General features: G+C 47.4%; 1 long non-coding RNA gene across 2 annotated transcripts; it reads right to left on the bottom strand.

The window, feature by feature from the left end:
- Positions 1–4837: 4837 nt before the first annotated feature.
- On the bottom strand, positions 4838–6274 carry LOC136471989 (uncharacterized). 2 transcript variants are annotated; one of them, XR_010762190.1, is made up of 4 exons: positions 5747–6274; positions 5353–5398; positions 5074–5245; positions 4838–4988 (listed from the first exon to the last, which is right to left on the bottom strand). It is a non-coding gene; the product is annotated as an uncharacterized lncRNA (long non-coding RNA). The 2 variants fall into 2 exon arrangements; XR_010762189.1 differs by having other exon boundaries at positions 5074–5398.
- Positions 6275–10298: the final 4024 nt, after the last annotated feature.

Genomic DNA, 10298 nt, shown 5'->3' with positions numbered 1-10298 from the left:
CATCTATATTATGTGGAAGGAGAAGGTCATCAAAATAGGGAAGCCTCTCCAAGCCCGACTTATGAGTCCACATATGTTCGACACCATATCCCACAAAGCAATCTTTCTTTGGATTATCTTTCTTCCGACTATCTTTCTGTGGATTGACCACGAGAGCATCTATCTGAGCATGAACCTGGGCACCAGTCATCTTCTGAGGTTCAGGGTCGGTCACCTTGACACCTTTCGTGAAGTTCTTGGTGTCTTGTCTGAATGCATGGTTAAGAGGGAGGAACTGTCGATGCTTGTCGAACGACGAAAACTTGCCACCCTTCTTCAACTAAATGAACTCCAGTGTTGTCTTGCATACCGGGCATGGGAACTTCCCGTGGACACACCAGGCGCTGAATATCCCATACGCCAGGAAGTCATGCATGGAGTACTAGTACCAAACATACATTTTGAAGTTTTTCTTTGTAGCTCGGTCGTAAGTCCATACCCCTTCATTCCAAGCACTGATCAATTCATCATAAATAGGCTTCATGTACACACCCATTTTGTTTCCCGGGTGTCCAGGAATTATCAACGTCAAGAATATGTTTTGCCGTTGAAGGAGGACCCCGGGGGGGAGATTGAGGGGGATAGCGAACACGGGCCAACAAGTGTATGGGGCCGACAGCATTCCATAAGGATTGAACCCATCCGTTGCCAGCGCAACACGTACATTATGGGCCTCAAGATCTTTGTCATGACGCTTGCGATTAAAGTTTTTCCATGCTTCGCCATCAGCTGGATGTACCACCTTGTCAGGATTATATCGAATGCTATTCTTGTGCCATGTCATCTGTTTTGCGGACTCGTCGACCATGAATAGCCGTTGGAGCCTCGGTATGATCGGAAGGTGCCATAGGACTTTCATGGGGATCTCAAGATGCTCCTTCTGGCCATCACCTTTGTCTACCTCCACATACCTAGAGGATTTACACTTTGGACAGTACTTTGCATCCTTGTGATCTTTCCTAAATAGGACGCACCCCTTCAGACAACAATGTATCTGCTCATACGGCATCTTAAGTGCATGAAGGAGTCTCTATGACTCATAGAAGCTGCTCGGCAGAATATGACCCTCCAGAAGCAGCCCACCAATAACTTCCAACATACCATCCAAGCAGGCTCGACTCATGTTGTACTGGGACTTCAACCCCATTAGGCGTCCAATGGTATCCAGTTGACAAACCATTGCCTTCTCATGTAGGAGCTTCTGTGCCGAAGACAACATTTGGTAGAACGCCTTTCTAGTTGGCTCTAGCTCCTCCTCCTCATCCTCCTCCTCCTCCTCCTCCGTAGGTCTTTTAGCGAACGTTGCTTCATGAAAGTCACCTAACCATCCTGCTACCCCGCCATCAGCATCAAATGCCTCCAAGCGTGGTCTCACCACCTCCTCTCTAGTACGATGGGCTTCACCATGGAACACCCACCGGGTATAGTTTGGCGTAAATTCATACTTGCAAAGATGTTCCCCCATGATCTTCCTTGTTTTTCTTTTCCTATTTCCGCATTCGCTACAGGGACAGAATGTGTCTCTCGCTCCATTAGCTGCCTTGCCAAATGCTTGGTTCAAGAAACCCTCGGTCTTGACCATCCATTCAGGGGTGATTTCAGCCTGACTTGGGCGGCCCGTGTACATCCACTCATGGTTATCCATCCTATAGCATATACATGAGCGAGTAATATAACCACCAATTGCATCTGAACGACGTGCCTACTATCTAATGTGTGAGGATAGATCCTAATCCCACCCGTGAATGCGTAGATGAGGTTAGTTTACATGCTCTACTTCGATCCAAGACAGAATTTTGGCAGCACCTCCCCGCTGTTCTCCCGATACACGTCCTGGAAGGGAGAGTGTGTATCCGGAGAACAACAGAGAGGTGGTGCCAAAACTCTATCTTGGATCAAAGCAGAACACGAAAACTACCCCATCTATGCATCCGCGGGGTGTCCAAAAAAGTGGACAATCTAAAACAGATACGGTCTTAGATATGCGAAGATCCGCATACCTCCAACCGTATCTGTTTCGAACGGGAGACGCCTAACTAGGTTACACCGATCTATGACAACGATAAGGAAGAGAGGTTATTCATACCTAGGGTGGCGGTGGAGTCAGGCTAGCGGGGCAGTGGCAAAGCGACACTGTGCAGGCAGGACCGCAGCGCCGATGAAGACGATCGGGGTCGCCTATGTACTCCGGGTCCCCTCCGACGGGTCCTGCTCTGCAAAAGAAGAATTATAATACTATAAGTTAAAAATTTCGGCAGAACCTCCCCTACACGGGGTGGTTTCCAAAACCTGCAAGAAAAAAGCCGGCACGATGGCTGACAGCATATATACGGCACGAAGGCCCACACATCCACGTACGGCACGAAGGCCCACACATCCACATATGGCACGAAGGCCGTTAATGACATACAAGGCACGAAGGCCGACAACCGGGGGGGCTTTATACCTTGGGTGGCGGTCGAGTCGGGCGACGCGGTGCCGGGGTCACCTTCGTCTCCAGCGAGGGGCAGGGACGACGGCGGGGACGAACGGCGAGGGGTGTGGTCGGCGGCTGAGGCTCCTCCTCCTCCCTTCTCCTTCCTCCTCCCTTCTCCTTCTCCTTCTTCCTTCTTCCTTCTCCTCTCCTCCACCTCCCTTCTCTCCTCTGCTCCCTTGCTCCTCCACTCCGGCAGGTCAGGGGCGGGGGGCAGCCGAGCGGGGCTGGGTCGGGGCTGGGGCTACGGCGGTCCGGCGGCCAAGCGGCGCTGGGTCAGGGCCAGGGCGAGGCTGGCTGGCTGCAGTCGCGGAGCAGCGGTGGAGCGGGGCTGGGTCGGGGCCGGCGGTCCGGCGGCGGAGCGGGGCCGGGGCGGGGCCGGCCGGCTGCGGTCGCGGAGCGGCGGCGGAGCGGGGCCGGGTCAGGGCCGGGGCTACGGCGGCGGTCCGGCGGCGTAGCGGGGCCGGGGCGGGGCCGGCTGGCTGCGGTGGGGGAGCGGGGCCAGGTCGGGGCCGGGGCTACGACGACGATTCGGTGGCGGAGCGGGGCCGGGGCGGTGCCAGTGGTCGCGCGGCGGCAGGGCGGGGCCAGGCGCGCGCGGCAGTGAGAGGGAGAGAGAGAGTGGGAGCGGGCCGCGGCTGGCCCGCTAGGGTTAAGTGGGTCGGCTCTTTGCCGAGTGCCGAGATGCGGGCACTCGGCAAAGAAATTCAGCGTTCTTTTAATCGGAAAGAATAAAAAATTTTTTTGAAAAATCTTTGCCGAGTGCTGCAAGCCGGCACTCGGCAAAGAGGTTCCTGTGCCGAGTGCCAATTGCGACACTCGGTAAAGTGTTTTTTTTGTTTTCAAATTTTTTCTGTGGTATTTATACAGTACCTAGAATCACATGTTCCAATTTGGAACTTTTCTATGACTTTTTGGTATATCTTTTTAATTTTTTATGTTTACTTGAATTTTTCTCGAAAAAGTAAATTTGGACTGCAGGTGCATGAAATATTAGAATTTAGCGATTCAAAAAATGGTATTCATGTTTTTAGTGTATTTTGAGGCCGTGTGCAGGGATATTCGTGAAATTTCGAACATCTGTTTCACGAAACATGACCACCAACTTGTTAAAAAAGTGTTTTTTAATTATATAAAATGCAAACGAAGTCCGAAAATCACGAAACTTGTCGAGGTGCCGTGTCGTCGCGTGTAGAGGTTGTGGTAAAAAATTAGAAGTTTCCGAGCAAGTTATGACGTACGATGCCTCAAACCCAGACATCTCCACATGTGATCACAACCTCTACATGCGACGACACGACACCTCGACAAGTTTCGTGATTTTCGAACTTTATTTGCATTTTATATAATTAAAAAACACTTTTTTAACAAGTTGGTGGTCATGTTTCGTGAAACAGATGTTCGAAATTTCATGAATGTCCCTGCACACAGCCTCAAAATACACTCAAAAACATGAATACCATGTTTTGAATCGCTAAATTCTAATATTTCATGTACCTGCAGTTCAAATTTATTTTTTCGAGAAAAATTCAAGTAAACATAAAAAATTAAAAAAATATACCAAAAAGTCATAGAAAAGTTCCAGATTGGAACATGTGCTTCTAGGTACTGTATAAATGCCATAGAAAAAATTTGAAAACAAAAATAAAAAAAATAAAAATACTTTGCCGAGTGTCGCAATTGGCACTCCGCAAAGGAACCTCTTTGCCGAGTGCCAGGCTTGCAGCACTCGGCAAAGACAGCACATTTGTCGAGTGCTAACGGCCAGCACTCGGCAAAGGATGACAGAGAGGCCACCGGCGTCGCCTGAGGTATTTTTCCGAGGGTTGTTCTTTGCCGAGTGCCTGACACTCGGCAAAGAGAACGTTTGCCGAGTGTCACTCTTTGCCGCGTGTTTGACACTCGGCAAAGATGGCCTTTGCCGAGTGCCGGCTTTACCGAGTGCGGCACTCGGCAAACTGTCTCTTTGCCGAGTGCCCGTGTTTCGACACTCGACAAAGCTCCGAGCACTCGGCAAAGAGCGCGTCTCCCGTAGTGGGGTGAGAGAGAGAGAGAGAGTAGATTTTATCATAGGTCCTAATTTCAACTAAAGAATTTGGCAATGATCTGAATGGAAAAAATTCTACATGGAGTTGTACATTCAAATAAATCTGACAGACTTCTATGAGGAATACTTCATAGTAATCAATTTTCCTAAACAGAACAACTAATTAAAGTTTATGAAAAATGTTCACACAATAATAGCATGCCTAGTGTTGCTGGCTTTGATAAAATACATGCTGCTTTGCTAGTGACCTCCAAACAATAGTTCAAGTTCAAAGAACTGCAGCTACTGCAGATAGCATATTTTATAAACTTGGCAAAGAGGCATATTTTTTCCTAGAGCCACAATGAATATGAACAAACTTACCATAGTGGTAACTATTATACTTGAAATTAAGAGTCGCATCAAATCCTCTGGCAACAAAGCAACAACCTGTAGAATTAGGAAGAAAATATGTGACAGACTTGCACCGCAACAAAGTACTGAAATTCAGGGGTTTGCCCCCATGGCGACGTACGCGAGTCCCGCAGCAACGCCTCCAGCGCCGATCCGACCCGTCTTCCCTCAGTAGTCGATGGCCTTCACTCGGCCACCAGTCTTCACTCTGATTGAAAACCTAGTGAACGTGACCCAGCCTATTCCTTATCTCCGATCTAATCTAAACAATTTATGAAGGATGAAACTCAAAGCTGCAATCAGCACCACCGGCACAGAGGTTAGAGAGCAGAAATTTGTTGTTCTGACAAAAGCTCACTGAAAAAGAAATCTACATGGCCAAAAAAAATTCAACACAAACCTGAAAACAAGCATTGCCTTTGCTACACAAACATTGCTTGTTCCTCCTAAGAAAAAAATAAAACAAATCATTGTTACTAACCCTTAACAATAAACTTGGTTCTGCACTGATCATTCTATCCCATTTTTGTTTTTGTTTGAACCACTAAATTAGTCCAAATCTCTTATTTTCCAACATTTTTAAGAACTACTCATAAGTTCCAGAGATCCATTTAATAAAGTAGATTGAGCAACTGACTTTGTTGCCAAAGAGTGAAAGTATATATGCCTTCCTTTGCTCACTGACAAGGGCCGGCCACTGTTATCTCACTGCATCCTCTAGGTGCATCTTGCCGGTTATAATGAAAGCAAATAGAAAAGCAAGATGAAATGAATGTGTAGGGAACAGAACTAACCTTCAGGACCGACCTGGCGACAATTTGATCTGTTTGTATGCGTGCAGAGTGTTCTCACCCGTTCAGGGTACCGGTGGCGTATCCGTGACGTTGAAGAACTCGGCAGACAACTTCAGCGCATCGCCCCTGCTCCTGCTACCTCGCTGCTGTTGCTGACACGTCCGACGAGTCACAAATTGGACCAAACAAACATGAAGCGAGAATGGGCGGCGGCAATGACGGAATCAATCCACACGAGCACGATAAAAAATACATGGGAGACGACGTCCTTGCTGCTGTTGACGTCTTGACGACGTACAGCGCGTCCAGGAGCCACGACGACTCGACGTGGCCTTTGGGCGTCTAGACGTGCCGGATCGTCAGCGGCGATGAGCGATGGTTCCTTCTCCTTCTCATTGTTAGGGCAAGGGAAGGGAAAGGAAGAGATAATTGTGTCGCCGTGATCCACACGATGTTGTGCGCGACAACGAAGCGGGGGCTGTTGGGTAAAGGAAATTACCAATTGATGGACGATCGATTCATGTTTCCTTTCTTGCTTGACGCTGAGGGGGGCGATTGATTAATGTTTCCTTTTTCATCCGTGATTTGTGCCGATAGGAAAAAGCCGGAAAAAATATAGAGATAATGGAGTCTGCGGTGATCTTTCATGAAGGTCACGGATCATACGCACGCGATGATTCCGGGAGGTTGGAGATCGAGCGATTGTGCCGGGATCGTCGCGCGGGGGAGGGGAGCGAGCGCATTTTGTTTTGACGGGCAGAGCGAAACGAGCGACGCACGTCGTCCTGCCAGGTAGTCTTTCTTTCGTATCTTTTTAGTTGTAGATAGGGATAGAGATATATCTAATATGTTACCTTCGATGTTATTAATGCATTGTATGTATCTCACTATCATCGAGATTATACTACAACTACAATAAGTTTGAGTCTTCATCACATGATTCGACAATAAATATATGTTACATAACGGGGTACCTAGATCCGACAAAGGAGAACCGAGTAATCAGGTATAGCTGGATCCAACAACATTGGTCCCTGCCATATCATGGTTCAACCCACCAGTGTTATCGAACTATATTAATTACAATACTTCTGTTGAAACTCATTGAGTTTTTTTTAATATTTCTACGTTATATTATATCCCTTACACTCAACTGAATTTCCATACGTGGAAATGAATTAAGATGACTATAATTGTTAATGGTTAATTGTGTAGGTTGTCCAGTGTACACGTTGGCATCTCTTCTTCTGTTTTTGTTTCAGTCCAATTATAAACAGAAACATGGCATTCATGTCTGTCAACTGCAATGCCAAGTCTATACATGTAATTCCGTCACTGTTCAGAGCTTAGTGGATTGAGGATTGAGGTACTCTAATTCACCCCAGTCCATAAAGGGTGAAAAATTGAGGATTGAGGTTGTAGGTTTTGGTAAATTGAAGTGCAACCGAATTAACAAGCACTTACTGTAACTAACTTACCTAGAACTAGAATGAAGCCAACTTGCTTGGTGTTGTGAAAAAATGTAGAAAAACCAAACACTCTTACGGCACACCGTCGCATAATCGCGTTACACGGATCCATCTGGCTCTGAATCTCTGATCCCCTTTGTCCTTTGCACAGTTCGCAGCCAAGGCCAAGCAGAGTCAATCTTGACCGTACGTACCTTGCCAACTACTGCACCTACGCAGGATGGCCCAGCCCACCGCCCATGCTAGCTTCTCCTCTCTTATTTTCTCGCGGATAAAGTCCCCCTTACCTTTGTCAATGTTCGCGAAAGTCCGTTTTTCCTCTCTAAACTTTAAAACCAGGCAAATATAGCTCTCTCAACTTTTAAAATCGTTCATCTTACCTGACCCTATTATAAACAGTTTTGAAGACGGTTTTGTCTTTTTCTTTTTTTATTTATTTCGGATGAATCTTTGAAAAATCATAGTAAATCACAGAAAAAATCATAAAATGGAAAATCTAATTTTGTTGGACTTCACATGAGTAAATCTACACAGTGAACATATAATATGATATGCTTTACTACAAAGTTTTTGTTATGGCTTTAGATCTATGCTTTTCTGTAATTAATTGGAATAATTCATAACTGTCGTTTCTGTAGTCCAATTGTGATGAAATTTTTATGATGGGCTAATTATTATATGATTGAACTGTAGTAAAAATTTCATACTCATTGGATCATGTATAGCTCAGTTATAGATTTATTTATATTTAACAAGCATAAACCTAAATAAAATCTATAACTAAGTTATACATGATCCAATGAGTATGAAATTTTTACTACAGTTTAAGCAAATAATAATTAGCCCACCATAAATTTTTTTACCACAATTAGACCATAGGAACTGCAGCTATGAATCATTCCATTTAATTATAGAAAAGCATAGATCTAAAACTACAGCAAAAACTTTGTACTAAACCATACCATATTATATGTTCACTATATAGATCTACTCGTGTGGAGTCCAAAAAAATTGGATTTTCTTTTTTATGATTTTTCTGTGATTTACTATGATTTTTCAAAGATTCAATCGAAATAAAAAAAAGACAAAACCGTCTTCAAAACTGCTTATAATAGGGCCAGGGAGGTAAGATGAATAATTTTAAAAGTTGATGGAGGTATTTTGCGCGGTTTTTGAGTTTAGGGACAAAAAAAAATAGACTTTGGTGAAAATTGAGGGAGGTAACTTACTTTTTCCTTTTCTCTGCCTCCTCTAGCCCGGTTCTGAGCATAGGTGGGAGGGGCGACAGGCTAAAGCCCAGCTCGGAAACGGGCCTAGGAGCCTATATATACAGGCCTATATATACAGGACCTGAATACGTTTGTTGCTTTTGCAAATGGAAATGAATATTGAAGGCCATATGCCTAGCGCCCTAGCCTCCCAGGCAGCCGTCGAAGAGAAAAATAGAAAATGAAGCATCGCACGTGGTGTGACTTACGGCCTCATTCGTTGGTTTTCAATTCTTTTTCGACTAAAATTATGATAAGTCAATTAGTCATCAATTAGTTTATTGTTAAAGAATTGGTACACCAATGTTTATGTCCAAGTTTTGACAAGTCTTTAGAAACTTATTAAATTGTATAAGAGAAAAAATACACCCTGTTCTGCAGCAATACTTTTTAGCAAACGTGTCGGTGTTTTGGATCCGGCGGGTCCTCAACCGACTAGTAAAAATGTACTGCGTGCCCCTAATCCCGGATGGTGATGCAAAGAGACACAAGGTTTATACTGGTTCGGGTGATAGGTGCCCTATGTCCAGTCTGAGAGAGCGATATTGTATTCTTTGCACCGAGGTGCTTGTAGTAGAGGCTTACAAGCTGAGCGAGAGAGGGAGCTAATCCCTGGTCTCTGCGTATAGTGGCGTGGGTTGCTTAAGATGTTGATCTCTTGCAGTGAGGAAGCGTGTGTGTTACAGAGCGTTGTGCATTGCTTGCACGTGTGAGTCTCCTTGCCTAGAAGCGGCCCCGATCACTCCCTTTTATAGTCGAAGGGAGGCACGGGGGCGGTACATGGATTTGCTACGTGGCGTTTTATGAGCAGAGGCGGCATGTCCGAGCCCTGTAGCTCATCACTGTGGCGGCATGGTCGGTGGAGCGGCCTTGTCCTCGGTGCACTGGAGCGACGCGCCGGTCACGCCTGATCCTATGTGACGTTGGGCTCCTACGGCTTGACGCAGGGTATGGTGCGTACTACGGACAACGTGCCGGTTCCAGAGTGCTGACAACGTAGAGAGCCGAGGCCTAGTCGATGAAGAGGCTGAACCATTGTGGGGGGCTCGGTGGGCGCGAGTCCCAAGGCTACAGGAGCCTGGAAGCTGATAGCCGAGGCTCGGAGGGAGCAGTTGGTCTTGTACGTCGATTCCGAGGCTACAGGGACCCAGACTTGACTCTCCATGCTGCACTGTCCTTGGAGCATGGGTTAGGCAGCACGGTGCAGCATGGGTGTCAGCCGTGGGCAAGTGCCGAGCACAGCGGCCGGTAACCCCTGCCCCATCCTGTCCCGGACGGCATGGCATCGATGTGACTCCCGTCTCGTCGGCCACTCCGCTGTATCGAGCCGTCGTTCGGCTGACATCACGGGAGTGGTTGGACGTGATGGTTGGATGTGACGTCCTGTCAGAGAAGTCGGTCAAGGTGGAGGTGACGGGATTGATGCCGAGCCCGCCTCGAGCGAGTCAGAGAATCGGTACCTCATCCGAGGCCTTACGGGCGGGGCCTCGGGCGAGTCGGAGAATCGGTACCTCGTCCGAGGCCTTACGGGCGGGGCCTCGGGCGAGGCGGAGAATCGGTACCTCATCCGAGGCCTTACGGGCGGGGCCTCGGGCGAGTCGGAGAATCGGTACCTCGTCCGAGGCCTTACGGGCGGGGCCTCGGGCGAGTCAGAGAATCGGTACCTCATCCGAGGCCTTACGCGCGGGGCCTCGGGCGAGTCGGAGAATCGGTACCTCGTCCGAGGCTTTACGCGTGGGGCCTCGGGTGAGGCAGAGAATCGGTACCTCGTCCGAGGCCTTACGGACGGGGCCTCGGGCAGGGCGGAGAATCGGT

Source organism: Miscanthus floridulus, chromosome 8 (genome assembly GCF_019320115.1).
Source record: "Miscanthus floridulus cultivar M001 chromosome 8, ASM1932011v1, whole genome shotgun sequence".
NCBI lineage: Eukaryota > Viridiplantae > Streptophyta > Magnoliopsida > Poales > Poaceae > Miscanthus > Miscanthus floridulus.
Note: the sequence above shows the minus strand (reverse complement) of the source record. Positions and strands in the feature narration are given on the sequence as shown.